Below are 17,336 nucleotides of genomic sequence, written 5' to 3' on the forward strand. Positions count from 1 at the left end.
ATGAGAAGGGCATACCAAGTACCTGAATAATTGACCTAGAATGGTCTACTATCACAGATTCTATTAAAAATATTGTGTTAAAAAAAAGTGGGTACCAGTCAAAATGTCTAAGTCACTTAGAAAAGAAAATCTTATTGCAATCAGATTTTGTGATGATACTTTTTTATGCCAGAATCAGTGGATTAGTATATTTATTTAAAGAAATACAGTGTGGGTCACATATTTTATATCCAGTCAAGCTGACCTTCAAGGATAAAGTTTACATACTTATGAAGAACCCAGGGAATATTATTTTTATGAGCTGTGGGCAAATTTCAAAAAATTAAGATGACATGAGAATTCAGCATAAAACTGATGGTGAGCATTTTATATATTACCTCTAGAACTAAGACTAAATGATGGAAATAAGGGTGACAGAATTATCGGGGCACCTGGGTGGCTCAAGCAGTCAGTTAAGCATCCCACTCTTGATTTTGGCTCAGGTCATGATCTCACAGTTTTTGGGATTGAGCCCCGTTTCGGGCTCGGTGCTGACAGCAAGAAGCCTGCTTGGGATTCTCTCTCTCCCTCTCTCTCTGCCCCTCTCTAACTTGTGTACACATGCGCTCTCTCTCTCTCTCTCTCTCTCTCAAAATAAATAAATAAGCTTAACAAAAAAAGAGTGACAGAATTACACATAATGGTTATATGTTCTGATTATGTAGATATAGTAAAATTATCCAAAAAGTGAGGGAGAGTGGAGAGAGTAGAATATACTTCTGTTAGCTATATTGGTTATATATTGGAAATGAAAGGATATTATTTAAATGTTTGGGGAAAGAGGGAAAGGGAAGAAGTTACAAGATAATTTTAATTTGCTCATGTTAGAGAACTTATATAGGCAGAATGTAAAATGAAGGAAATCAAGGATATTATAAAAAGGTAGCAACATAGAGGTAACCAGTAGAACAAGAACACAAGTTCCCTAAATACAAGACATGCAGCAATGAAAGAACTTATAAAAGAGACCACAAAATGAAGAATTATATACACATATAGAAAACATATAAAAAATATATAATGTAAAACAACCTGACAGAACAGCAAACAAATCAGTCATATTGATAAGTGCAAATATGATAAACTACCCTTTTACAAGAAAAAAGATTTTCATCTTTTTTGCTAATAGATTCAACACTAAGCTGTGTATATGAGACATTCCTTAAACAGATACAGAAAGGTTAAAAATAAAATGCTAAGTAGAGATCTACCAGGCCAATACAAATCAAAAGAAAGTAAGGGTTGCAGTGCCTGCCTAGCTCAGTTGGTTAAGCCTTCCAACTCTTGATTTTGGCTCAGGTCATGATCTCACAGTGGTGAGATTGAGCCCCGTGTCCACACTGTGTGTGGAGCCTGCTTAAGATGCTCTCTCTCCCTCTCCATGTGCCCCTCCCAGCTCATGCTCTCTCTCTCTCTCAAAAAATTTTTTTTTCAAAAAAAAAAAAATCTATGAGTTCACAAATATACTCAAAACAAACACCTTATTCATCACCTGTGGTGGTTTCTAGAGCACCAACTCTTTTTGTTACGAAAACTAGTAAATAAAGGGAAAAAATAAAGCACTAAACTAGCCTTTTGTATATCTTCTTTATTTCAGGTTAACCTGATAACTGATGACAGAAAATTCAGAAGGAATAATAGAATTAGAAATGTCACCAATTTGTAATCCCCAGTGAAATCAGGAATCTAGGTAATGATCATCATCAAGGGTGAATAACTCATAGGGGGAAAAAAAACCTCATAGGGAACTTTATAATGCATAGATCAGAATGACAGTTCCTGAATCTACTAATCAATCTTAGTATCACAAGAAAGGCAACAAGTTATACCTTCCTAGTAGTAAGAACAGTACCAGCTAAGAACTATTCTTCTCCTTCTCTCTCTCCCCCTGCCCCAATCAAGTCTAAATCTAATTATGTTTTTGGAAAATTCAGGAGATACACAGTAAATGACAGCATTGGGATGCAAACAGTTGATTCCAGAACTTGAGAAATGCTATAGAACGAATGACTGTTTCTTCAACAAATAAATGGCAGAGAAACATGATAGAGATGGGGGTATGTTAAAAGATTAAATGCTAAGTGAAATAAATCAGAGAAAGACAAATACTGTGTGATCTCATTTACATATGGAATCAAAAAAACTGAACTCATAGAAACAGGACAGATTGGTGGTTACCAGAGACAGGGGATACAGGGGAAGTGGAGATTGAGGAGGTATAGGTGAAAGTGGTAAAAAGTCAAAACTTACAGGGGCGACTGGGTGGCTCACTTGGTTAAGCATCTAACTTCACCTCAGGTCATGATCTCACCGAGTTTGAGCCCCATGTCCAGCTCCGCACTGACAGTCCAAGCCTGCTTGGAATTCTTTCCTCTCCCTCTCTCTGCCCGTCCCCTGCTTGTCCAAGTTCTCTCTCTCTCTCTCTCTCAAAATAAATTTAAAAAAGTTTTTAAAGATAAAAACTTCCAGTTATAACATAAGCCCTGAGGATGCAATGTACAGCATGGTGACTAACAATATTGTATATTTGAAAGTTGCTTACAGAGTAGATCTTAAAAGTTCTCATTACAAGTAGCTACACTTGTGGTGGGCATAGCATGAGGTGTAGAGAAGTTGTATCACTACATTGTACACCTGAAACTAATGTAACATCATGAGTCAACTATACTCAAAAAAACTTAAAAAAAAAAATACCCCCCACATACAACCCAAAGTTCTCATAGCAAGAAAAAAAATTGTAATGTGAGGTGATTGATGTTAACTAAACTTATAATCATTTTTGTGTACAATCTTTATCTACAACCTTTCATGTAAACACTAAACAGAATTTAATTTTTTTTAATGTTTATTTTTGAGAGAGAGAGAGAGACAGAGAGAGAGAGAGAGAATGAGTAGGGGAAGAGCAGAAAGAGAGGGAGACACAGAATCTGAAGATGCTCAGTCTCAGGCCATGGTGTTTGGCAGAAGTCAGTGACTTTTCAGAACATTGGAAGGTGCCCACAACTAGCACTAGTGTATTTTTGTCTCTTCAAAACACCCATCGACAGTCCTTTGCTTTTCCATACAAGAGTAAGCTTGGGAATGCTTTGCTTCATTCTAGGTCAGGCTGCCTGCAGATGTAGACCCTTTCCTCTGCTGCCTTATTGCCAGTTAAATACAGTATGTGACAAGAGTTTATTAATACTGCACTATAGTCAACATCTGTGGAAGCATATACAATGGTCCCCATGCAGAAAAAGATTCCATTGAATCAACAGATAACAGTGATTCCGTTAGAGATACTGAAAATTGTCTTACACAATAACCCTCCTCTCTCTCATATCCCTCACACCAGCTATGAAGGTTTGCAAAGGTAAGTGTAGGTTAACTTAATTTTCATTACATTTTGTATTTGATTTATTATTTTGTATTATATTATGGTATTGTAATCACTTCTATATGAATATTTTTGGTTTGTGAAACGAATCATCTGAGTTCCATTCTTATGGGGAAATTCGCTGCGATATATAAGTACTTTGGATTATAAGCATGTTTCTGGAACGAATTATGCTCACAAACCAAGGTTTCACTGTATTTACTTTTGTTTTTTGTTTTTTTTAAATATAATTAATTGTCAAATTGGTTTCCATACAACACCCAGTGCTCATCCCAATAAGTGACCTCCTCAATGCCCATCACCCACTTTCCCCTCTCCCTACCCCCCATCAACCCTCAGTCCCTTCTCAGTATCCAAGAGTCTCTTATGGTTTGCCTCCCTCCCTCTCTGTAACTTTTTTTCCCCTTCCCCTCCCCCCATGGTCTTCTGTTAAGTTTTTCAAGATCCATATATGAGTGAAAACATATGGTATCTGTCTTTCCCTGACTGACTTATATAATACTCTCCAGTTCCATCCACATTGCTGCAAATGGCCAGATTTCATTCTTTCTCATTGCAAAGCAGTATTCCATTGTATATATAAACCACATCTTCTTTATCCATTCGTCAGTTGATGCACATTTAGGCTCTTTCTATACTCTGGCTATTGTTGTAACTGCTGCTATAAACATTGCAGTACATGTGCCCCTATGCATCAGCACCCCTGTATCCTTTGGGTAAATTCTCAGCAGTGCTGTTGCTGGGTCATAGGGTAGATCTGTTTTTAATTTTTTGAGGAACTTCCACGCTGTTTTCCAGAGCGGCTGCACCAGCATGCATTCCCACCAACAGTGCAAGAGGGTTCCTTTTCCTCCACAACCTTGCCAGCATCTATAGTCTCCTGATTTGTTCATTTTAGCCACTCTGACCGGTGTGAGGTGTTATCTCAGTGTGGTTTTGATTTGTATTTCCCTGATGGGTAGTGATGTTGAGCATCGTTTCATGTGTCTGTTGGCCATCCGGATGTCTTCATTGAAAAAGTGTCTGTTCCGGTCCAACATAGGAGGAGGAGGGAAGATGGCGGCGTAGGAGGACGCTGGGCTCACCGCGCGTCCTGCTGATCACTTAGATTCCACCTACACCTGCCTAAATAACCCAGAAAACCGCCAGAGGATTAGCAGAACGGAGTCGTCGGAGCCAAGCGCAGACTAGAGGCCCACGGAAGAGGGTAGGAAGGGCGGCAAGGCAGTGCACGCTCCACGGACTGGCGGGAGGGAGCCGGGGCGGAGGGGCGGCTCGCCAGCCAAGCAGAGCCCCCGAGTCTGGCGGGCAAAAGCGGAGGGGCCTGACGGACTGTGTTCCGACAGCAAGCGCGACTTAGCATCTGGGAGGTCCTAAGTTAACAGCTCTGCTCGGAAAGCGGGAAGGCTGGAGGACAAAGGGAGGGAGAGCTGCTGAGCCCCCGGACGACAGAGCTCAGTTTGGTGGGGAACAAAGGCGCTCGCCAGCGCCATCTCCCCCGCCCATCCCCCAGCCAAAATTCCCAAATAGAACCAGTTCCTGCCAGGGAACTTCCTCGCTCCGCGCAAACACCCAACTCTGTGCTTCTGCGGAGGAGCCAAACCTCCGGCAGCGGATCTGACCCTCTCCCGCTGCCACAGGGCCCCTCCTGAAGTGGATCACCTAAGGAGAAGCGAGCTAAGCCTGCCCCTCCTGCCCCTGTGCACCTTGCCTACCCACCCCAGCTAATACGCCAGATCCCCAGCATCACAAGCCTGGCAGTGTGCAAGTAGCCCAGACGGGCCACACCACCCCACAGTGAATCCCGCCCCTAGGAGAGGGGAAGAGAAGGCACACACCAGTCTGACTGTGGCCCCAGCGGTGGGCTGGGGGCAGACAACAGGTCTGACTGCGACTCCACCCACCAACTCCAGTTATACACCACAGTACAGGGGAAGTGCCCTGCAGGTCCTCACCACGCCAGGGACTATCCAAAATGACCAAGCGGAAGAATTCCCCTCAGAAGAATCTCCAGGAAATAACAACAGCTAATGAGCTGATCAAAAAGGATTTAAATAATATAACAGAAAGTGAATTTAGAATAATAGTCATAAAATTAATCGCCGGGCTTGAAAACAGTATAGAGGACAGCAGAGAATCTCTTGCTACAGAGATCAAGGGACTAAGGAACAGTCACGAGGAGCTGAAAAACACTTTAAATGAAATGCAAAACAAAATGGAAACCACCACGGCTCGGATTGAAGAGGCAGAGGAGAGAATAGGTGAACTAGAAGATAAAGTTATGGAAAAAGAGGAAGCTGAGAAAAAGAGAGATAAAAAAATCCAGGAGTATGAGGGGAAAATTAGAGAACTAAGTGATACACTAAAAAGAAATAATATACGCATAATTGGTATCCCAGAGGAGGAAGAGAGAGGGAAAGGTGCTGAAGGGGTACTTGAAGAAATAATAGCTGAGAACTTCCCTGAACTGGGGAAGGAAAAAGGCATTGAAATCCAAGAGGCACAGAGAACTCCCTTCAGATGTAACTTGAATCGATCTTCTGCACGACATATCATAGTGAAACTGGCAAAATACAAGGATAAAGAGAAAATTCTGAAAGCAGCAAGGGGTAAACGTGCCCTCACATATAAAGGGAGACCTATAAGACTCGTGACTGATCTCTCTTTTGAAACTTGGCAGCCCAGAAAGGATTGGCACGAGATTTTCAGTGTGCTAAACAGGAAAAATATGCAGCCGAGAATCCTTTATCCAACAAGTCTGTCATTTAGAATAGAAGGAGAGATAAAGGTCTTCCCAAACAAACAAAAACTGAAGGAATTTGTCACCACTAAACCAGCCCTACAAGAGATCCTAAGGGGGACCCTGTGAGACAAAGTACCAGAGACATCACTACAAGCATAAAACATACAGACATCACAATGACTCTAAACCCATATCTTTCTATAATAACACTGAATGTGAATGGATTAAATGCGCCAACCAAAAGACACAGGGTATCAGAATGGATAAAAAAACAAGACCCATCTATTTGCTGTCTCCAAGAGACTCATTTTAGACCTGAGGACACCTTTAGATTGAGAGTGAGGGGATGGAGAACTATTTATCATGCTACTGGAAGCCAAAAGAAACTGGAGTAGCCATACTTATATCAGACAAACTAGACTTTAAATTAAAGGCTGTAACAAGAGATGAAGAAGGACATTATATAATAGTTACAGGGTCTATTCATCAGGAAGAGCTAACAATTATAAATGTCTATGCGCCGAATACCGGAGCCCCCAAATATATAAAACAACTACTCATAAACATAAGCAACCTTATTGATAAGAATGTGGTAATTGCAGGGGACTTTAACACCCCACTTACAGAAATGGACAGATCATCTAGACACACAGTCAGTAAAGAAACAAGGGCCCTGAATGAGACATTGGATCAGATGGACTTGACAGACATATTTAGAACTCTGCATCCCAAAGCAACAGAATATACTTTCTTCTCGAGTGCACATGGAACATTCTCCAAGATAGATCATATACTGGGTCACAAAACAGCCCTTCATAAGTTTACCAGAATTGAAATTATACCATGCATACTTTCAGACCACAATGCTATGAAGCTTGAAATCAACCACAGAAAAAAGTCTGGAAAACCTCCAAAAGCATGGAGGTTAAAGAACACCCTACTAACGAATGAGTGGGTCAACCAGGCAATTAGAGAAGAAATTAAAAAATATATGGAAACAAACGAAAATGAAAATACAACAATCCAAACGCTTTGGGACGCAGCAAAGGCAGTCCTGAGAGGAAAATACATTGCAATCCAGGCCTATCTGAAGAAACAAGAAAAATCCCGAATACAAAATCTAACAGCACACCTAAAGGAAATAGAAGCAGAACAGCAAAGACACCCCAAACCCAGCAGAAGAAGAGAAATAATAAAGATCAGAGCAGAAATAAACAATATAGAGTCTAAAAACACTGTAGAGCAGATCAACGAAACCAAGAGTTGGTTTTTGAAAAAATAAACAAAATTGACAAACCTCTAGCCAGGCTTCTCAAAAAGAAAAGGGAGATGACCCAAATAGATAAAATCATGAAGGAAAATGGAATTATTACAACCAATCCCTCAGAGATACAAACAATTATCAGGGAATACTATGAAAAATTATATGCCAAAAAATTGGACAACCTGGAAGAAATGGACAAATTCCTGAACACCCACACTCTTCCAAAACTCAATCAGGAGGAAATAGAAAGCTTGAACAGACCCATAACCAGCGAAGAAATTGAATCGGTTATCAAAAATCTCCCAACAAATAAGAGTCCAGGCCCAGATGGCTTCCCAGGGGAGTTCTACCAGACGTTTAAAGCAGAGATAATACCTATCCTTCTCAAGCTATTCCAAGAAATAGAAAGGGAAGGAAAACTTCCAGACTCATTCTAAGAAGCCAGTATTACTTTGATTCCTAAACCAGACAGAGACCCAGTAAAAAAAGAGAACTACCGGCCAATATCCCTGATGAATATGGATGCAAAAATTCTCAATCAGATACTAGCAAATCGAACTCAACGGTATATAAAAAGAATTATTCACCATGATCAAGTGGGATTCATTCCTGGGATGCAGGGCTGGTTCAACATTCGCAAATCAATCAACGTGATACATCACATTAACAAAAAAAGAGAGAAGAACCATTATGATCCTGTCAATCGATGCAGAAAAGGCCTTTGACAAAATCCAGCACCCTTTCTTAATAAAAACCCTCGAGAAAGTCGGGATAGAAGGAACATACTTAAAGATCATAAAAGCCATTTAAGAAAAGCCCACAGCTAACATCATCCTCAACGGGGAAAAACTGAGAGCTTTTTCCCTGAGATCAGGAACACGACAGGGATGCCCACTCTCACCGCTGCTGTTTAACATAGTGCTGGAAGTTCTAGCATCAGCAATCAGACAACAAAAGGAAATCAAAGGCATCAAAATTGGCAAAGATGAAATCAAGCTTTCGCTTTTTGCAGATGACATGATATTATACATGGAAAATCCGATAGACTCCACCAAAAGTCTGCTAGAATTGATACATGAATTCAGCAAAGTTGCAGGATACAAAATCAATGTACAGAAATCAGTTGCATTCTTATACACTAACAATGAAGCAACAGAAAGACAATAAAGAAACTGATCCCATTCACAATTGCCCCAAGAAGCATAAAATACCTAGGAATAAATCTAACCAAAGATGTAAAGGATCTGTATGCTGAAAACTATAGAAAGCTTATGAAGGAAATTGAAGAAGATTTAAAGAAATGGAAAGACATTCCCTGCTCATGGATTGGAAAAATGAATATTGTCTAAATGTCAATACTACCCAAAGCTATCTACACATTCGATGCAATCCCAATCAAAATTGCACCAGCATTCTTCTCGAAACTAGAACAAGCAATCCTAAAATTCATATGGAACCACAAAAGGTCCCGAATAGCCAAAGGAATTTTGAAGAAGAAGACCAAAGCAGGAGGCATCACAATCCCAGACTTTAGCCTCTACTACAAAGCTGTCATCATCAAGACAGCATGGTATTGGCACAAAAACAGACACATAGACCAATGGAATAGAATAGAAACCCCAGAACTAGACCCACAAACGTATGGCCAACTCATCTTTGACAAAGCAGGAAAGAACATCCAATGGAAAAAAGACAGCCTCTTTAACAAATGGTGCTGGGAGAACTGGACAGCAACATGCAGAAGGTTGAAACTAGACCACTTTCTCACACCATTCACAAAAATAAACTCAAAATGGATAAAGGACCTGAATGTGAGACAGGAAACCATCAAAACCTTAGAGGAGAAAGCAGGAAAAGACCTCTCTGACCTCAGCCGTATCAATCTCTTACTCGACACATCCCCAAAGGCAAGGGAATTAAAAGCAAAAGTGAATTACTGGGACCTTATGAAGATAAAAAGCTTCTGCACAGCAAAGGAAACAACCAACAAAACGAAAAGGCAACCAACGGAATGGGAAAAGATATTTGCCATTGACATCTCGGACAAAGGGCTAGTATCCAAAATCTATAAAGAGCTCACCAAACTCCACACCCGAAAAACAAATAACCCAGTGAAGAAATGGGCAGAAAACATGAATAGACACTTCTCTAAAGAAGACATCCGGATGGCCAACAGGCACATGAAAAGATGTTCAGCGTCGCTCCTTATCAGGGAAATACAAATCAAAACCACACTCAGGTATCACCTCACGCCAGTCAGAGTGGCCAAAATGAACAAATCAGGAGACTCTAGATGCTGGAGAGGATGTGGAGAAACGGGAACCCTCTTGCCCTGTTGGTGGGAATGCAAATTGGTGCAGCCGCTCTGGAAAACAGTGTGGAGGTTCCTCAGAAAATTAAAAATAGACCTACCCTATGACCCAGCAATAGCACTGCTAGGAATTTATCCAAGGGATACAGGAGTACTGATGCATAGGGGCACTTGTATCCCAATGTTCATAGCAGCACTCAACAATAGCCAAATTATGGAAAGAGCCTAAATGTCCATCAACTGATGAATGGATAAAGAAATTGTGGTTTATATACACAATGGAATACTACGTGGCAATGAGAAAAAATGAAATATGGCCTTTTGTAGCAACGTGGATGGAACTGGAGAGTGTGATGCTAAGTGAAATAAGCCATACAGAGAAAGACAGATACCATATGGTTTCACTCTTATGTGGATCCTGAGAAACTTAACAGGAACCCATGGGGGAGGGGGAGGAAAAAAGAAAAAAAAAAAAAAAAAAAAGAGGTTAGAGTGGGAGAGAGCCAAAGCATAAGAGACTGTTAAAAACTGAGAACAATTTGAGGGTTGACGGGGGGTGGGAGGGAGGTGAGGGTGGGTGATGGGTATTGAGGAGGGCACCTTTTGGGATGAGCACTGGGTGTTGTATGGAAACCAATTTGACAATAAATTTCATATAATAAAAAAATAAATAAATAAATAAAAAAAAAAGGAAGAAAAAGTGTCTGTTCCTTCTCTAAAGATGACATCTGGATAGCCAACAGGCACATGAAACAATGCTCAACATCGCTCCTCATCAGGGAAATACAAATCAAAACCACACTCAGGTATCACCTCACGCCAGTCAGAGTGGCCAAAATGAACAAATCAGGAGACTATAGATGCTGGAGAGAATGTGGAGAAACGGGAACCCTCTTGCACTGTTGGTGGGAATGCAAATTGGTGCAGCCACTTGGAAAACAGTGTGGAGGTTCCTCAAAAAATTAAAAATAGACCTGCCCTATGACCCAGCAATAGCACTGCTAGGAATTTACCCAAGGGATACAGGAGTGCTGATGCATAGGGGCACTTGTACCCCAATGTTTATAGCGGCACTCTCTACAATAGCCAAATTATGGAAAGAGCCGAAATGTCCATCAACTGATGAATGGATAAAGAAATTGTGGTTTATATACACAATGGAGTACTACGTGGCAATGAAAAAGAATGAAATATGGCCCTTTGTAGCAACGTGTATGGAACTGGAGAGTGTTATGCTAAGTGAAATAAGCCATACAGAGAAAGACAGATACCATATGTTTTCACTCTTATGTAGATCCTGAGAAACTTAACAGAAACCCATGGGGAGGGGAAGGAAAGAAAAAAAAAGAGGTTAGAGTGGGAGAGAACCAAAGCATAAGAGACTGTTAAAAACTGAGAACAAACTGAAGGTTGATGGGGGTGGGAGGGAGGGGAGGGTGGGTGATGGGTATTGAGGAGGGCGCCTTTTGGGATGAGCACTGGGTGTTGTATGGAAACCAATTTGACAATAAATTTCATATATTGAAAAAAAAAAGTGTTTGTTCATGCATTCTGCCCATTTCTTCACTGGATTCTTTCTTTTATGGGTGTGGAGTTTGGTGAGTTCTTTATTGGTTTTGAATACTAGTCCTTTATCCGATATGTCATTTGCAAATATCTTTTCCCAATTCGTCAGTTGCCTTTTACTTTTGTTGTTTCCTTTGCAGTGCAGAAGTTGTTATCTTGATGATGTCCCAATAGTTAATTTCCCTTGCCTTAATTCCCTTGCCTTTGGAGATGTGTCATGTAAGAAATTGCTTCAGCTGAGGTCAAAGAGGTTTTTTCTTGCTTTTTCCTCTAGGGTTTTGATGGTTTCCTATCTCACATTCAGGTCCTTTATCCATTTTGAGTTTATTTTTGTGTATGGTGTCAGAAAGTGGTGTAGTTTCATTCTTCTGCATGTTGCTATCCAGTTTTCCCAGCACCATTTGTTAAAGAGACTCTCTTTTTTTCCATTGGATACTCTTCATGCTTTGTCAAAGATTAGTTAGCCATACATTTGTGGGTCCAATTCCAGGTTATCTATTCTATTCCATTGGTCTATGTGTCTGTTTTTGTGCCAATACCATACTGTCTTGATGATTATAGCTTTGTAGTAGAGGGTAAGTAACGTCTGGGGTTGATGCCTCCGGCTTTGGTTTTCTTCCTCAATATTACTTTGGCTATTCTGGGTCTTCTGTGGTTCCATACAAATTTTAGGATTGTTTGTTCTAGCTTTGAGAAGAATGCTGGTGCAATTTTGATTGGGATTGTATTGAATGTGTAGATAGCTTTGGGTAGTATTGACATTTTAACAGTATTTATTCTTCCAATCTATAAGCATGGAATGTTTTTCCATTTCTTTGTGTCTTCTTCAATTTCCTTCATAAGCTTTCTATAGTTGTCAGCATACAGATCTTTTACCTCTTTGGTTGGGTTTATTTCTAGGTATTTTATGGTTCTTGGGTGCAATTGTGAATGGGATCAGTTTCTTTATTTGTCTTTCTGTTGCTTCATTATTGGTATACAAAAATGCAACCGATTTCTGTACATTGATTTTGTATCCTGCAACTTTGCTGAATTCATGTATCAGTTCTAGCAGTCTTTTAGTGGAGACTGTTGAGTTTTCCATGTACAGTATCATGTCATCTGCAAAAAGTGAAAGCTTGACTTCATTTTTGCCAATTTTGATGCCTTTGATTTCCTTTTGTTGTCTGATTGCTGATGCTAGAACTTCCAACACTATGTTAAACAATAGCGTGAGAGTGGACATCCCTGTCATGTTCCTGATCTCGGGGGAGCTCTCAGTTTTTCTTCACTGAGGATATTAGTTGTGGACTTTTCATAAATGGCTTTTATGATGTTTAAGTATGTTCCTTCTATCTCGACTTTCTCGAGGGTTTTTATTAAGAAAGGATGCTGAATTTTGTCAAATGCTTTTTCTGCATCGGTTGACAGGATCATATGATTCTTATCTTTTCTTTTATTAATATGATGTATCACATTGATTGATTTGTGAATATTGAACCAGCCCTGCAGCCCAGGAATGAATCCTACTTGATCATTCTTTTTATATGCTTTTGAATTAGATTTTCTAGTGTCTTATTGAGAATCTTTGCATCCATATTCATCAGGGATATTGACCTGTAGTTCTCTTTCTTTGCTGTGTCTCTGTCTGTTTTGGGAGTCAAGGTAATGCTGGCTTAATAGAATGAGTCTGGAAGTTTTCCTTCCCTTTCTATTTTTCGGAACAGCTTGAAAAGAATAGGTATTAACTCTGCTTCAAATGTCTGGTAGAATTCTTCAGGGAAGCCATCTGGTCCAGGACTCTTATTTGTTGGGAGATTTTTGATAATTGATTCAATTTCTTCACTAGTTATGGGTTTGTTCAAATTTTCTATTTCTTCCCATTTGAGTTTTGGTAGTGTGTGGGTGTTTAGGAATTTGTCCATTTCTTCCAAACTTATATGTCAAGTTTGTTGGCACATAACTTTTCATAGTATTCCCTGATAATTGCTTGTATTTCTGAGGGATTGGTTGTAATAATTCCATTTTCATTCATGATTTTATCTATTTGGGTCATCTCCCTTTTCTTTTTGAGATGCCTGGCTAGAGATTTATCAATTTTATTTTTTCAAAAAACCAACTCTTGGTTTCGTTGATCTGTTCTACTGTTATTGTTATTGTTGTTATTGTTATTGTTGTTTTTAGATTCTATATTGTTTATTCCTGTTCTGATCTTTATTATTTCTCTTCTTCTGCTGGGTTTGGGGTGTCTGTGCTGTTCTGCTTCTAGTTCCTTTAGGTGTGCTGTTAGATTTTGTATTTTGGATTTTTCTTATTTCTTGAGATAGTCCTGGATTGCAATGTATTTTCCTCTTAGGACTGCCTTTGCTGCGTCCCAAAGGATTTGGATTGTTGTATTTTCATTTTCATCTGTTTCCATATATTTTTTAATTTCTTCTCTAATTGCCTGGTTGACCCATTCATTCTCTAGTAGGATTTTCTTTAACCTCCATGCTTTTGGAGGTTTTCTAGACTTTTTCCTGTGGTAGATTTCAAGTTTCATAGCATTGTGATCTGAAAGTGTGCATGGTATGATCTCAATTCCTTTAGAGCAGATTGGACTCTCTGGAGCCAAGAGTAGACAAGAGGCTCACGGAAGGAGGGCAGGAAGGGCGGAGAGGATGTGTGCGCTACACGGACTGGTGGGAGGGAGCCGGGGCAGTGGAGGGGCAGCCTGCCCTGCAAGGCAGAACCCCCAGGTCTGACTTGCAAAAGCGGAGGTGTTGGACGGAGTGAGTTCTGACAGCCAGCGGGACTTAACATCTGGAATGTTATAAGTCAACAGCTCTGCTCGGAGAGTGGGAGGGCTAGAGGACAACAGGAGGGAGAGTTGTTGAGCCCCGGAAGACAGAGCTCAGCTCGTCGGGGAACAAAGGTGCTGGCCAGCGCCATCTCCCTCTCCCATCCCCCAGCTTAAACCCCAAAGGGAACCAGTTCCCATCACGGAACTTGCTTGCACTGTGCAAACACCCAACACTGTGCTTCTTTGGATCCATCCCTCCAACGGGTCTGCCTCTCTCCCTGTGCTGCAGGGCTCCTCCTGCAGCAGACCACTGAAGGCAAAGAAAGCTGAATCTGCCCTCCCTCCCCTGTGTACCTTACAGATCCACTCCAGCTAATACGCCAGATCCCATCGAAGCAGCACAAGCCTGGCAGTGTGCAAGTAGCCCAGACAGGGCCCACACCACTCCACAGTGAGTCCTGCCCCTGGGAGAGGGGAAGACAAGGTACACACCAGTCTGACTGGCCCCAGCAGTGGGCTGGGGACAGACATCAGGTCTGTAGCCCCGCCCACCAACACAAGTTACTCCAGACAGCACAGGGGAATAGCCCTGCAGTTCTGCACCACTCCAGGGACTATCCAAAATAACGAAACGGAAGAATTCTTAAAAGAAACTCCAGGAAGTAGCGACAGCTAACAAATTGATCAAAAACGAATTTAAAATAATAGTCATGAAATTAATCGCTGGGCTTGAAAAAAGTATAGAGGACAGCAAAGAATCTATTGCTACAGAGATCAAGGGACTAAGAAACAGTCAGGAGGAGCTAAAAAATGCTATAAATGATCTGCAAAATAAAATGGAGGCGACCACAGCTCGGATTGAAGAGGCAGAGGAGAGAATACGTGAATTAGAAGATAAAATTATGGAAAAAGAGGAAGCTGAGAAAAAGAGAGATAAAAAAAAATCCAGGAGTATGAGGGGAGAATTAGAGAACAAAGTGATTCAATCAAATGGAACAATATCTGTATCATAGGAATTCCAGAAAAAAAGAGAAAGGGGCTGAAGGTGTACTTGAACAAATCATAGCTCAGAACTTCCCCAATGTGGGGAAGGAAACAGGCATTGAAATCCAAGAGGCACAGAGAACTCCCTTCAGACGTAACGAATTGACCTTCTGCATGACATATCATACTGAAACTGGCAAACTACAAGGATAAAGAGAGAATTCTGAAAGCAGCTAGGGATAAATGGGACTTAACATACAAAGGTAGACACAAAAGGGGAGTAGCGGACCTATCTACTGAAACTTGGCAGGCCAGAAAGGAATGGCAGGAAATCTTCAATGTGATGAGCAGGAAAAATATGCAGCCAAGAATCCTTTACCCAGCAAGTCTGTCATTCAGAATAGAAGGAGAGATAAAGGTTTTCCCAAGCAAACAAAAACTGAAGGAATTCATCACCACTAAACCAGCCCTACAAGAGATTCTAAGGGGGACTCTGTGAGTGAAATGTTGTAAGGACCACAAAGTACCAGAGACAGCACTACAAACGTTAAACCTACGGATAACACAATGGCTCTAAACCCATATCTTTCAATAACAACACTGAATGTAAATACACTAAATGCTCCAACCAAAAGACATAGGGTATCAGAATGGATAAAAAAAACCAAGACCCATCTATTTGCTGTCTACAAGAGACTCACTTTAGACCTGAGGACACCTTCAGATTGAAAGTGAGGGGATGGAGGACAATCTATCATGCTACTGGAAGTCAAAAGAAAGCTGGAGTAGCCATACTTATATCAGACAAACTAGACTTTAAATTAAAGGCTGGAACAAGAGATGAAGAAGGGCATTATATAATAATTACAGGGTCTTTCCATCAGGAACAGCTAACAATTATAAATGTCTATGCACCAAAAACGGGAGCCTCCAAATATATAAAACAATTACAAACATAAGCAACCTTATTGATAAGAATGTGGTAATTGCAGGGGACTTTAATGCTCCACTTATAGCAATGGATAGATCATCTAGACACAGGATCAATAAAGAAACAAGGGCCTTGAATGATACATTGGATCAGAGAAACTTGACAGATATATTTAGAACTCTGCATCCCAAAGCAACAGAATATTCTTTCTTCTCGAGTGCACATGGAACATTCTCCAAGATAGATCACACTCTGGGTCACAAAACAGCCCTTCATAAGTTTAAAGGAATTGAAATCATACCATGCATACTTTCAGAGCACAATGCTATGAAGCTTGAAATCAACCACAGGAAAAAGTCTGGAAAACCTCCAAAAGCATGGAGGTTAAAGAACACCCTACTAAAGAATGAATGAGTCAACCAGGCAATTAGAGAAGAAATTTAAAAAATATATGGAAACAAATGAAAATGAAAATACAACAAGTCAAATGCTTTGGGATGCAGTGAAGGCAGTCCTGGGAGGAAAAAACATTGCAATCCAGGCCTATCTCAAGAAACAAGAGAAATCCCAAATACAAAACTTAACAGCACACCTAAAGGAAATAGAAGCAGAACAGCAAAGGCACCCCAAACCAGCAGAAGAAGAGAAATAATAAAGATCAGAGCAGAAATAAACAATATAGAATCTAAAGAAAACTGTAGAGCAGATCAATGAAAGCAAGAGTTGTTTTTTTGAAAAAATAAATAAAATTGATAAACCTCTAGCCAGGCTTCTCAAAAAGAAAAGGGAATCAAATTCAACAGCATATAAAAAGAATTATACACCATGATCAAGTGGGATTCATTCCTGGGCTGCAGGGCTGGTTCAACATTCACAAATCAATCAATGTGATACATCACATTAATAAAAGAAAAGATAAGAACCATATGATCCTGTCAATCAATGCAGAAAAAGCATTTGACAAAATTCAGCATCCTTTCTTAATAAAAACCCTCGAGAAAGTCAGGATAGAAGGAACATACTTAAACATCATAAAAGCCATTTATGAAAAGTCCACAGCTAACATCATCCTCAATGGGGAAAAACTGAGAGCTTTCCCTCTGAGATCAGGAACACAACAGGGATGTCCACTCTCACCGCTGCTGTTTAACATAGTGTTGGAAGTTCTAGCATCAGCAATCAGACAACAAAAGGAAATCAAAGGCATCAAAATTGGCAAAAATGAAGTCAAGCTTTCCATTTTTGCAGATGACATGATATTATACATGGAAAATCCGATAGACTCCACCGAAAGTCTGCTAGAACTGATACATGAATTCAGCAAAGTTGCAGGATACAAAATCAATGTATAGAAGTCAGTG

General features: G+C 40.3%; 1 protein-coding gene across 2 annotated transcripts in view; it reads left to right on the plus strand.

The window, feature by feature from the left end:
* Window positions 1–17,336, plus strand: part of MFSD8 (major facilitator superfamily domain containing 8) — a 163,696-nt gene that overhangs the window by 130,651 nt on the left and 15,709 nt on the right. Inside the window, exons 14-15 of one of the 2 annotated variants that reach the window (XR_006709903.1) lie at window positions 1,637–1,729; window positions 3,140–3,391. The exons of the other annotated variant lie outside the window; for it this stretch is intronic. The gene's annotated coding sequence lies outside the window, so the exon portion shown is untranslated. The remainder of the gene's footprint in view (window positions 1–1,636; window positions 1,730–3,139; window positions 3,392–17,336) is intronic. 2 annotated transcript variants of the gene reach the window in all.

This window comes from Leopardus geoffroyi, chromosome B1, assembly GCF_018350155.1.
Source record: "Leopardus geoffroyi isolate Oge1 chromosome B1, O.geoffroyi_Oge1_pat1.0, whole genome shotgun sequence".
Taxonomy (NCBI): Eukaryota; Metazoa; Chordata; class Mammalia; order Carnivora; family Felidae; genus Leopardus; species Leopardus geoffroyi.